At 43.8% G+C, this 12997-nt stretch overlaps 1 long non-coding RNA gene across 1 annotated transcript; it reads right to left on the reverse strand.

Annotated features, from left to right (window-relative positions):
• Positions 1-862: 862 nt before the first annotated feature.
• LOC109293898 lies at positions 863-3492 on the reverse strand. Its single transcript, XR_002096424.1, has 2 exons — positions 3214-3492; positions 863-1358 (listed from the first exon to the last, which is right to left on the reverse strand). It is a non-coding gene; the product is annotated as an uncharacterized LOC109293898 (long non-coding RNA).
• Positions 3493-12997: the final 9505 nt, after the last annotated feature.

Raw genomic sequence — 12997 nt, forward strand, 5'->3', positions numbered from 1 at the left:
CTTGTTACCCATAAGTTCCTCCTGCTTGCAAAATAAGTTCCTTATTTTGCATTCTGCACATGCCTTGTTACCCATAAGTTCCTCCTGCTTGCAAAATAAGTTCCTTATTTTGCATTCTGCACGTGCCTTGGGTGCACATACATGAAGAAAATTCTTGTTCAACTCTTACTTTGAAACTTTTTAAAGGTGCCTGATGGATAGTACTGAGAGGCTGCCCTCTTGCTTTCTCAAGATCAGGTCCTTCAGAGTGTCTCAAAGTGGACACACAGACGTAGTACTGTAGTTACTTCAGAAAGTCTTGCCCAGGGATTTTGTTTTATAAATGTTATAGATGGCACATGGTACCATTAGGATTAATTAAAAGCATTTTGAGAACCTCACGGTAAATGAATCAGTGAATCTGCACTACCACATAAGCATACTAACATATTTTATCATTTTGGTGCTACTTTTGGAGTAGGGTGGGTTTTCTCCCAGAAGCCCCTGGTTATTTCACAGCGAGTCAGGCAGAATACAACTGTACCTTCTTGGAAAGTCTACCATTCCCCGTGTCTCCAAATAAGGTTGTGAAAATCATGTAGCCCAATGACTTCATATTATAGCAGGGATGTATTTTAGCCATTTTCAGTGTTCCCGGCTCAATGCACTTCCTATTTATCCACAATTCTGAGAAACCGCCATGTGCCTGCTAAATACAATATAGTCAGCGCTAACACAGTTTGTAGCTATTTGCCTTAGGGAGGTCCCAAACTGAGTTTGCCCAGTTAGCTACAAGAAAGAAAAAACTTTGTAAACAGTGCACGTTAATTATGAGTTTGTTGAAAGGCAACAAAGATGAAACTTCACAAAGCCATGCTTGAAATCATTTTCACAGCAGAACTGTATTTCATACATTATACTGTGCTCGGCATCTACGGAGATATGCAGTAAGTTGGTATATTTTTGTGGATGCAAAGCACATTCATTGTCAGATTTGCTTTAAAACATTAGGTGAATTTGGATTATTATATAAATGGCAACATGTTCAGCTGTAACTCCCCCTCCCATTTTAGAAACAATATTTCATCCTAAGCATAGTTCCAAGCCTGGATTGGTAAAATGAAATACAGTTATAACCCATGAATACCTTCAGGGGGAAAATAACACTCAGGATAGGTGCTGGTTGTGCTACAGGGACAATCGGCCTGAAATGTAATGCCAGGGCCTTCCACAGAAATTATTCATAATGAGCTCGCCATGGAGGTGTAACGTTACTTCCTGTTCTCTCTCAGTAGATACAGGAAGTCTTCTTGTGGATGGCAGCTTACCATGGCTATTACAGAAATGCCTTCAGTTATGTTGTCCAGTTCTGGCTGAACCTGGGGTTAAATTATTTCAAAGGAATGTGGGCCAGGACAGAGGTCATGGGTTGTGTCAACACGTCTTTAGAAATGTATTAACAAGTTGCACCACATATATCATTGATAGAGAGGAAGGAACCTTAGACCGTCAGAAAGCCTGCGCTGCCTCCCAGCCTATCTCTCTTTCCGATACTTCTATACACCTTTTTCCCCTGTGAAGTTGTGAGTTTCAGTAGTGTTTGGTGTGTGTTACTCAAAGAAAGGAAGAGCAAATAGGAGTGCCCACAGAAATGTTGCACTAACAATAGGCCTAAACATCATTCATATCAAAGCTGGGTTACCCCTCAAAAGCAGTAGCTTTTTATACAGAGCTTGAGGTGCTTTGCAAAGCTTAATAAAAAATTAAGCCTCGCTACCCCCGTGTCAGGCAGGTAAGTAATATCATATCCATTTTCCAGATGGTTAAAATGTAGCATAGAAAGGTTAAGTGACTTGCCCAAAGTCTTTGAAGAAGTCAGCTGCTGTGTTAGGAATAGAATCCAGGAGCAGAATTGGGTAGAAAAAAATTGAAAAATAATTTGGTTCACATGGAACTGAAATAGAATTTTTTTGGTGGGGGAGCTGGTGGAGACTGCAGATACATGAAAAAAATAATTTGTTTTGGGTCAATATAACATGTCTTCCTTGGCCCCAAATGAAATGTTTTGCTTAATTTGGGGATGAATTAATGACTGCTTTTATCTGACCGTTTTTTCTTTGTCAGTTTAAAGGAAAGGAAATAAAAATGCCATTTTGAAACAGGAAGTTGGACATTATTTTAATGCAGGGGCGGGCAATTATTTTGGGCAGAGGGCCGCTTACTGAGTTTTGGCAAGCCATTGAGGGCTACATGATAGGCAGCCAGGGCAGATAAATATTAATTTTCTAAATTTTTTAGGGGCCCCGCGGGCCGGACAGAATAGCTTGGTGGGCTGCATCCGGCCCCCAGGCCGCATTTTGCCCACCCCTGTTTTAATGCAACTTTTCAAGTGAAACATTTTAGCATTTCTGAGTTGAAAGCAAAGTCTTTTCTCCCCGTTTTTGGCCAAAAGCTATTTGTTGAATTGTATCCATGAGTCCTAGCTTCTCTTTAACAACTGTAGGGATTGGACAACAATTCTTTCCTTGGATGATTTAAGAACACTGTTCTTAAGCCACCGTTCTTTGCTATGTGATAGTTATTGGATGGTTCCTAAAACTAGGACTGGTCGGTTAATAGGTTAAAAGATCCTACTCTACAAACCCTGCTACACAGTACACGTGAAATAAATGAAATGGTCTTAATCAGAACCGAAGAGAGTTTTCCGACTTTAGTTGCATAAGTGCAGGTCATCAGGTTAAACCAGCAGATCCAGAGGGGGACACAAAGTAGGGAGTCTGAACCCACACTTACAGGTTTGGGAAGGAGTCCAAAGGGCCAGTGGATGCTGGACAGGGGGATCCAAAGGGAAAAAAGTTTAATGGAAACTGCGCCCCCTTCTCCGCCCTCACATACTCCTATCCAGATTCTTCCTCCAGAACTGATGAACAATGACCTGGGCCCGTAGCAGGAGGAGACTGAACTGGAAGCCGTGGGCCTAGCACATGGCGGGACAGGAGGACAGAACATCAGCCAAGGGCTTGGAGGAGATGGAAGAAGAGCTGCAGCCGGATTCATTGCAGGCTGGCACATTCAGGGGTCTCACTCCTGCTGCAGAAGGGGTGAGTGCTGGGGGACGGTCAGTGAACTGTGCCAAAATAACAGTCCCAGACACTGCAGTCCTTTATCTCTAGATAACTTAGGTATGGTATGGGCAGCAGAACAAGAAGCTTTCCTCATATGAATAACTCATACCTTTTGGAAGGACTCCAAGACTTTTCACTACCTAAGTGCTCAGTCCTGCGTCCACTGAAATGAGAGTCCATTAATTTCAATGAGCTATGGATCAGGCCCTAAAGAAAGAAGTGATTGAGCAGGCCAAACAGGGAACTTGGGCATCAGACCTTCTGGATTTATTGCCAGCTGTCACATATGCCTATGCAGGGCCAGGCCTTCTTGGGGGCAGGCGGGGGTGATGTTTGCAACTGAAGGGAGGAGGATTTGGTCCCTGACTTGTACATTAATATGTGGCCTTCAGGGAAAAAGTGTCATGACAATTCAGAAAGCATATGATAATGATCAAATCATTGCAATTAAGACATACACAGAGCATTATATGAAATGCCCAGTCAAAAAAGAAACCATGCCGATTTTCGCTTTTGTATACCCTTGTCATCCACTATGAGCTCCATCAAGTTGCCTCAGTGACAACAAGACCACAGAACCGGCCCCTTATCCACAAAGAATTTCCATCTTTCTGTCAAATCAAAGATGTTAGCTGGGGTGTTGCTATTCACTCTGAGGAGCCTTTGAGTTTTTGAACACAACGGCTAACATGGTACCTGGACAGAATATGTCTTGCATCCTCTCTCTCCTGGGGAGCATCCATGCTGGGTAGGGCAGCACCTTGCCTTCTTATGGGGGAAGAACACAACTCAGCACTTGTTTTGCCAGACTACAAGGCACCTTGAAGCAAGAAACAGCTCTGATATGTCAGTCTGCTTGGCGGAGCAGATGGCTGAGCTAGGCTAAGGTCACAGATGCTCATTAATGCATTGTTAAACTAGGACAAGGTATGTGGAGATGCAGTGATTATCAGATGCAAGGGATGTGCCTGGAATGGTAAGGACTTGAGGGCCTGTTGGCAAGAGACAAGGCTGCAGTCATGGGCTTTGATCTTCCTTTCAATGACCCTGGAGTGACTGCACTGGAGTCACCATACACTGAGAAACCAGCCTCATAAATCTGTAAAATTTGTAAAAAAAAAAAAAAAAATCTATCTATCTAGATATCTATATATATCTCCTTAGGGATCATTTCCTTCCTTCCTATGCCAAAATAAAAATTAACACATGGAAAAGCTCTGGAAGGGTTTATGTTTTCCAGCCAGTATCTTCATCAGAGCTAAATCAGCAGAGCTCTGTAATACTGATGTTCACAAACCTCTCACTCGATATTGAGTCACGTATCCTATGTATTTTAGTGGATAAGCAGGACTTGAGACCGTAGAGGAGATACTGGTCTTGGGCCACACTCAGTCAAACGCAAGCACATGCTCCACAAACCAACTGTCTGTGAATAATACACAACCTACAAGAAAACGTTAGAAAGAATCAGTCTCTATGAAATATTTCTGCTGGAAGCACTAAAATGCTCTCTGCTCAACGTGTTTTGTGCTCCTAGGAAGCAATATTATTTAGATGATGATAAATGTTTAAGTCACCTTTTTTTTATGCCGTCAGTCTTGCGTTCACGGGGCTATGGTTGAAACACTTTCAGCTTTCATTCAGAAGCCTACATTTTAGGGTTCATCTTCATGTAATTGTTTTTTAAAAAGGCCAATGCAGATTAAATAATCCTAAGAACTACTTTTTCTTACAGTTTTGCTTGAAAGATGAGGGTTTTTTTTGCAGCTACAACTCATTTTTAAGTGTGGATATTCTGTAATATAACTTGATCCTTGACATTTTGATTAGTGCTTGATGTTCACACCCATGAGGCTTCTGGCAGCTTCATGTAGCTTAAGTTAAAAAGTAAAAGGTAAAAGTATGCATCAATATAGACGGTGCACACCCACTGGTACTGCTGCCAGTTTAGTAGTATTATTGACATCAGCATCACCTAGCTTTGCACGGCACAGATTTCAACATAAAATACAACATTCCCCAAAAAAGATTAAAATATTCTATTGTATTTCCTAGTCTCCAATACTAATAGCGGATACAAAAGACACAGGATAACTAGAAAGCCGTATATTATTTTGGCCTCCCATGGATGGAAGGAAGATGTCAGTCTCTAAAGAATGAGGACTCGGACAAGTTATTCAATTGTAAGGTCTTTGGAACGGAAAGCATGCCTCCCTACGCAGTTCTCCAATGCACAGCATGTTGTGGGGAATGCCAGAAATAGAGAATAAGAACAATGATTTTAAAACAACTTCCATAAGGATTTTAAAATGTACCAGTCATTGGCACCCACAAGAAACTGCTGAAGCTCTTAAATTGCAGGAGTTGCTACAAACCATCACACTCCATCTTTACATGGGAGACTGAACAGGCTTCAAAGGAGCACCACCAGCTTTTCAGGTTTCAAAGAAGCACCACCAGCTTTTCAGGTTCCCTGTACATAGGTTAAATAAAAATCTCAATATGCATTTGCCCAACTGACCCAAATGACTGCGAGGATTTGTTGTAGTTACTTTCTCCTGTGACCACAATCCACATGAAAGGCCAGATCTTTAACAGGTGATACTTTAACCTGCTGCCGATTGTGCAACATAATCTATTCCAGAGACAGCAAGAGAGTTACGAGGTTTGGGGGAGAATTAATAAGTGAAAACAGACTGGGAATTTTTGCCAAGGCTGCCAGAATCATCTCATCCATTATTAAATGCTTCAAGTGACAAAATATCACTTCTTCTGCAAAGCCTTTTGATAATTATCCACTTAGGATGCGGAAGCACAGCAACATCCTACACTCCAACACTAATAAGCCATCTATCTGATGTACCCAAACTTTATAATCTGTGTCTAGTTTGGGTTATAAGAGCCTGATTCCCTTTAAAATCGGACAGCTTTGCAGGGTACGCAAGGCTGATTTAGCTGGCCAGGGGAAAATACCTCTTGTACAGGGGAGTTTTCTGACAACACAACTGCCTTAGGCTGTTCTTACACTACCCCACCTTCATTCATGACTTCTGGCCAAGGGTAGGGCCAGGAAGAAAAGAAGCGGACTTTAAATATGTTTGGGATGTCCGTCTCCACTGGTCATTCTAGGCTGGCAGAATGGTCTTGTACTTTTTCAATGCAATTTAGTGCAGCCTACAAGTGCAGGTGGGGATTACGGCTCTCCTGGGTTGCTCAGATCAGTGATTTTGGTTTGGCCAAGGAGAGATGTAACCCATCCTGTTTCAGATCCAGATTCAAACTCTCCAAACTTCATTTCAGAGTTGTGTAAACTGAGTTTTAGTGCCTGTCTATTAGAAGTAGAATCTTTTAAGGCTTAAAGGATACATGCCTGGCTTGAAGAGTCAAGCCTTCAGTCCTCACATTTGTGGACAGCATGTGTGGAAGAGGGGCTTCACGATCGAGCAAAATGCTCTGTGTAGAGCAAACTTGCACGTCCTGAACAGAACTGGCCCAAGCAACCCAGTGCAGTCCTATTCATTGTTCATTCCCACAAACTTTTCTCTTTCCACGACCTAAAAGTCAAGTCTGTTCTGCAGGGTTTTACTCAGATTTTTTTTTTTTTGACAAGCTAAGAGAAAAAAAAGTACATTACTCACTGCTAACCCAATATTACACATTGCTGTGGGGCTTTACAGGGCTGGTGGTGGGGAATGAGATCTGAGCAATAGTGCCTGTGAGCCAGGAGAGTCTAACCATAACTGAAGCATCTGCCACTGCCATGAGAAGTTCACTTGTGGGCTGTTACTGTCACCGGCTCTTGACCTTGTCCTTTTCATTGTGTATTTCATCATTGCACTGCATCAATCGTAAGAGACGGGATGTGAAATAAATGCCTCTGCTGGGAGATCAAGAACTTCCGTGGGCTCTGTAATGGACTCTGTAATGTCCATAAGCAATCTCATTTCATCATATTTATTCCTTCTTTGGAAAAGGAGTACAAATATTCAACATTTCAACAGAAAAACACACTATTATGAACCACCACTTAACTCCACAGTAAAGCACCTGTATTGCCACTAGAGGTCACTAAGAACAGGTTTTTACAACAAATAAAGCTCTATTAATAAGCCCTCCTGCTAGAGATGGTCATATACATTAAGATTTAACCATAAAAATCAGCCCTTGGGGTTTTTGTCCTTTTTTGCAGGCAGATAAATTTAATCAAGACATATGCCAGATGGGCAGTTCTGGAGACAAGAGTGTTTCATTCACACGAGCAGTACAGAGCACAGGGCAGAACAGGTGTGAGTGCCTCCAGGCATCTCCATCCACAGGTTTGATGGCTGGCCTGAAGGGACCACCTCCAGGAAGGAACAGCCATTTTCTCCTGCATGGTCCATTCGGTCTCCAAAAATGCTTATCTCATTCAAGCATTTTGATTCTGATCCATTTTATCCCACGTCATCCATTCGGTCTCCGACCAGTCTGCAACAACTGCAAGAGGACCTTAGCTTAGCCCTGATTCTATGCGGAGCCGAACTAACGAACCAGGCACGCTTTGCTCAAGTTTCACTGAAGTCTACCAGATCAACTGTCCATTTCTGCACATTTTAAAAGCTATTTTCCATGGCCACAGACTTTCCCAGACTTGTGCTCATTCAAGCAGTTGTTCCTGATTTGTTGAACCCGACCTGTGTCAATAAGCAAGAAGTCCAACTGAGCAGAAGCCAAGTCATCGTAAGCTGTAAAGATTCACAGCTTTTAAGACCCAAAGAACATTGTACATGATTTAATACATAATGCAAGCTATACAATTTCACTGTTACTTCTGCGTTGAACCTGATAACTTGCATTTGATTAAGGAAATCTTCCAGAAAGGCATCCAGTCTTGATTTGAAGACTTCGAGAGGTGAAAAAAATCCACTCATTTCCCTTAATGGAAAGCTCCAAAGATTAGTGGGTACAGCCAGCATTCCTCTTCCTTGGTACATGGGCCCTGCTTTTAGCTGTATTAAAATCATTTTGTTTTTATGGGTCCAGCATCTCAAGTGATCCAGACTGTTTTGTAAAATTGCCCTGACCTCAATATTATTTACCACTTTGCTAATCTTCGCATCATTTGTTCACACATTTTATCAGTACTGATTTTATATTTATTTCCAGACCATCAATGAAAGCACTTATCAGCCTTGTAGCGATCCTTGAAGAAACCCAGTATAAACTTTCCCATTCAATGACAGAGTTAGAGTTCTGTTATTGAGTTTGAATATCACTAATATTCTAATCAGAATATAATGCATCATGAAAGCAAATGCCTTACAAAAGTCTATTACATCTATGCAAACTTGTAAGTTCATGAAAAGATTAAATCAGGCTTGTTTGATGTAGTGTGGTTTTAGGAATGAGTTCCCTGTCCTTTAATTCATTATTGACCAAATCCCATTTCAACTTTTCATATCAACCAGCTGCTAATTGGGGGCCATTTTCTTTGCCTTATTAGCATGAAATTACCACACTTGGAATGTTCTTCAATGCCTCCTATGCTCCGACATTTATTTTAAAATAGTATTATGGTAACCCAGATCATTCTTTGCAGGGGTGGCTGGTGCAAAGCCTGTTTTGTTGCAGTTCTTATTACTGAAATCCTATTTGCCATTCATATGTGACCTGCCTATTTTCCACGGGATTTTATGGAGAAGCCTGTTCATGTGCCCTGCTTCTCCCAAGAGACTCTATTGATTTGCTAGATTTTATTTTCTTGCCATTGGTACCACATGCCTCTCTGCATGCTTTGACACGAAGTCAGGCTCTGTAACGATTTGGCTGCATGTCAGCAAGCATGGGACCTCCAAACCCAAACCCAAGTGAAATCACACACAAAAGCCAGAGTGTTCTCCTCTAATCATGAGCAATTGCAAACATGAGAATTTGCATTTATGCAACACAGACGGGGGACCTGGCTTTAGCCCAAAGACCAACTGTTTACAAATGAAATCAGCATATGGACTAGACCCCTGGCAAGATTTCCAGTGAACCAAATTAAAGCTTTCTGATCAGAACCACTTGGGGTACTGTCCTTGTAGTGTGGCAAATTAGCTGCTGGGAGTTTGAATAAGTTTGTTTCATGCAACCCACCTCCCAGGCACCAGAAAGAAACATTTTTTTAACTGCTAAGTGTGTCCTTGACTGGATTCACATTGACTTGGCCATTAAGATCTCCACTTCCCAGAGTGGTACAATCAACAAGCTTCCCCACTGTTGTTCCACTGCTCCAAACACTGGCCCATTCACATTCATAGTGGCGTACGGCTCACAGCACAGGCAAAGTCAGCTGAAAAACATCTAGGCCGATCAAGGATGAAATGGTGGCTTCATATAGTTGATCTAATGAAAGATATCACACCGACCCAAAAAACTTTGGTTTCATATAGTTGCACTCAGCCATTTTTTAACTGCCATTATCTCTTGATCAGACCAGTCTCTTTAACCCTCCTAGATCTAAAGCATTAATGCCCATTTTGCAGATCTTCACAGCATAAATGTGCTTTCCAGCCAACTTTTTGGACTTTCATGCACAAGAAGATCCAGCATTTTGTCAAGGAGGTGCATCCACAGGCAATTTAACAGGTGCTTCCTGGCTGTGAGAGCTGCAAAATACTATCTGGGACATGCCTGGTATCTCTTCTTCCCTTGCAGCACGTAAAACATTTGCTCCTTTCTTGGGAGACAGCAGGAGACTTTACTGCAAACCCAAAGCCCTTGACAAGGACACACCTGCTTAGTGACTGCACAAGCCCACACAGTAACCTGCAGATACAGCTTCTCAAATCTGCCTTGTTTCGAGTCCAGTGCAAGATCACTCCTAACGGGGTTCTTGCACATTAGCCTCACTACAACTGAGGAGACCTATGCAGAGGGGCTTCGTTCCCTGGACAGATATCCCACCCCTACACAGAAAGGAGAGGGCCATTAGCCATACTCCACCACAGTTGCACAGCTAAGGGTAGAAAGATAAAGCAGCACCCCCAGGCAGCTTAATTTCTCTCTCACAGCTGTCTTAGTGGTGTTCAAGGTGGGTGGGAGATCCCACAGCAAGAACTGATTGGTGGAACACCCCGTGCCCCAGCAGCTGCATTACCATGGGAAGGACCTGGCCCCATTAACTAGTGGAAAGGCCTGGGTCTGACAGCTGTGCTGACCCACACACAACCCAAGAGATTTACAGGGTTTGGTAGCTGACTCTGCAGCACGTTCCTCCAGGAGCGAATTGGCACTAAAATGCAGAGCTCAGGGTCAGGGCTGTAGGTTGTAGCTGTATTGGTCTAAGGACATAGGCAGAGGGTGTTTGTGCCCAAAAGCTTGCTAAGAAGAATTTTTCCAACTATTTGAGTTTGTCTAATAAAAGATGTCGGCTTTACCCCAACAACTTGGGGTCAGACTCTTGTAACAGGTACTCATCCCAGGGGTGGCTGTGACACCCCGATGGCTGTTCAGCCCTGGTCTAGTCTGGTTCTCCTTGGGCACTCTCCTTCTTTCCTGCCATGGCTTGATGCTGTTATCTCTTAGAATAAGGGAGCCTGCCCCAGGGCTTCCCCAGTCAGCTCTCTTCTCGTGAACACAAGTGTCTGTGCTCATTTCCTTCAGGGCTAGTTACATGGCTCCAACTGCCCTTACACCACACCCAGGCCTTGCAGGCTGAGTGTCCAATGACTCCCTTGTTGGGCCTTGGCCGTCTCAACCTCCTTCCCTTTCCTTGGTTTGGCTTTCTAGCTTGGGCCCACTGTACTGGACCTGGCTTCTTAGGCACCAGCTCTTGTCTGCATTATTTTAGTTCTGGGCCCCCAAGCTCTGCCCTTCTCTGGGGTCTGGGCCCCCCTGGCCCCAGTTTATACCTTAAGCCTGGAGCCTGGCAGGGCTTAAGGCAGTTACATGCCCCTCAGGCACTAATGGGACCTCCAGCCCCAATTAGGCCCTTTCCATACTACCAGTCATACTGTGACAAAAACTTCACCAGCTCCAGATATAGCTAATGACAGCAATAGCCTTCTGTCTTGCAGCATGACTTCCCCTTCCCGGGGTTGTGTTGCTTTGTAAGGCACTTATATTTGACTGGTAGTCCTCTTGCTGCTTGAGATAGGCATTGCCCTCTTGGCTTCTTGTGGGCGGCCCAGCCTGGGGAAAGCAGCCATAGTGCAGGTCTCCAGCTGCCTATTATGGCTGTGCGAGGTTTCGGATCCGGAGAGGCTTCAGATGCTTTGGCCGCCGAAGTATGTGCAGATCGAAGCACTGGCTTCGTTAGGCTTTCCGAAGCGCTTTGGAAAAGATCCGGCCATAGGGTATAATGGGGAATCAATGAAATATCTAGAACTTTGTTGTTTTTTGTCTGATTTGGATGAAACCTGCAGAGGTGGTAGACTCTGCTGAGAGCATGAAGACTGCCCAGGTTCAAGATCGGTGCAGGGGTTTGGGGGGAACTGCACCCCAGATTCTTGAGAGCAAAACTCATGTCACGTGTATGTTACACCATGGGGGGGGGGACTGCAGGAATGATGGCCCTTGGTGAAGCCACAAAGCCTACCAGGTTTTAAGGTGTTAGGTGCAGGGGTTGGGGGGGGAACTGCCCCTCAAGCTGCTGACAGGCAAAACTCATGACACAGATGACCCTGTGTGTGTTAAGGCGCAGCAGGCTGAAAACTGCAGGGGCGATGGCCACAAAGCCTGCCAGCTGTCGAGGAGCTCAGTGCAGGGGGCTTCTGGGGCCCTGCGCCCCTAGCTGCTGACAGACAAAACTCGTGCCATGGGTGCTTGTGGGACTGCCTGTGTCTGTCTTGGGGCAGTTGATTGTCTGTATTGCAACTGACAGCAGAAAATGACCCGTAATCTTTATGTGGTGAGGTTAGTGTCTTGTAAAATCTATTTTTATGAGCAGCTGTAAATTATCTCTCAATACACCCTCATGTGACCGTTTCTTATGTCCTCACAGCTGCCAACACTTTCCACTGATTAATACGCCACTACCCCATGCTTATTATTTTTTATGAACAAACTCTTTAAGCAGAGTGTGCAGTCATGTCAAGTACGGGAAATAAATCAGAGTAATTGGTTAGCAATTAGTGCAAAGTAACCAGTGCTGAAAAAGTGTGCACTGCTAGTAGTAATGGAATGCTTTTCCACAAGCTTTTTTGCAGCCCGTTTTCCCCACCACCTCTTGTCTGCCCAGAACAGACGTGGCCTGGACCATGCTGTGACAAGACCTTAGGGGTCACGGTACTCCCAGAGATACACCCTGGGTTTCCATGAGCTGCTTGGTCCCACCCTGCTGAAGGGGCATGCCCGCGTTATTAATTTGCCACATTTTACCACAGCACTTTGGTAAAGTAAGACGAAAACAAGAGGGTTTTCTGCAAGGAAGAACAAATGGTATAAAAAAAGAAAAAGGCAATCAATTGCTTTGACAGTGGAATACAGTAAAGCAAAACTGACAGCAGCTTTGCCCTGTGGGTGGACTCCCACGTAGCCCTCCTAAAAATTCCTCTGAAAATCTCCAGGGGTCAATCACGGCCAGCTCCCTCAGTTGGGGACCTCCAGTTTTCCTCTCCTCACAGGGAGCCCTCTCTCTCCTGCCACCTGCCCACATTTACCTTCTGGGGAGCCAGAAAATCCTTTAAAGTGTTTCTGCCTGTGGATCCATGACCCAGGCCTGTTTGTTTACTATCTTGTACAAGATAGGCATATAGGGCGTGTCTATACATTCAATTAATGTGCTTTAGGTTAATGCACATTAACCTGGCCTAGGTTAATGCGCATAGTCCCTCTATTGGGAAGTACTAAAAAATGTGCATTAGCCTATTTTAATGCACATTAACTAAACAGCATGGATTTTTTGCGGCACTTTAATGCGCATTAATGTA

The sequence above is a fragment of the Gavialis gangeticus genome, unplaced genomic scaffold (assembly GCF_001723915.1).
Source record: "Gavialis gangeticus isolate Ggan-Ray unplaced genomic scaffold, GavGan_comp1, whole genome shotgun sequence".
Lineage (NCBI taxonomy): Eukaryota > Metazoa > Chordata > Crocodylia > Gavialidae > Gavialis > Gavialis gangeticus.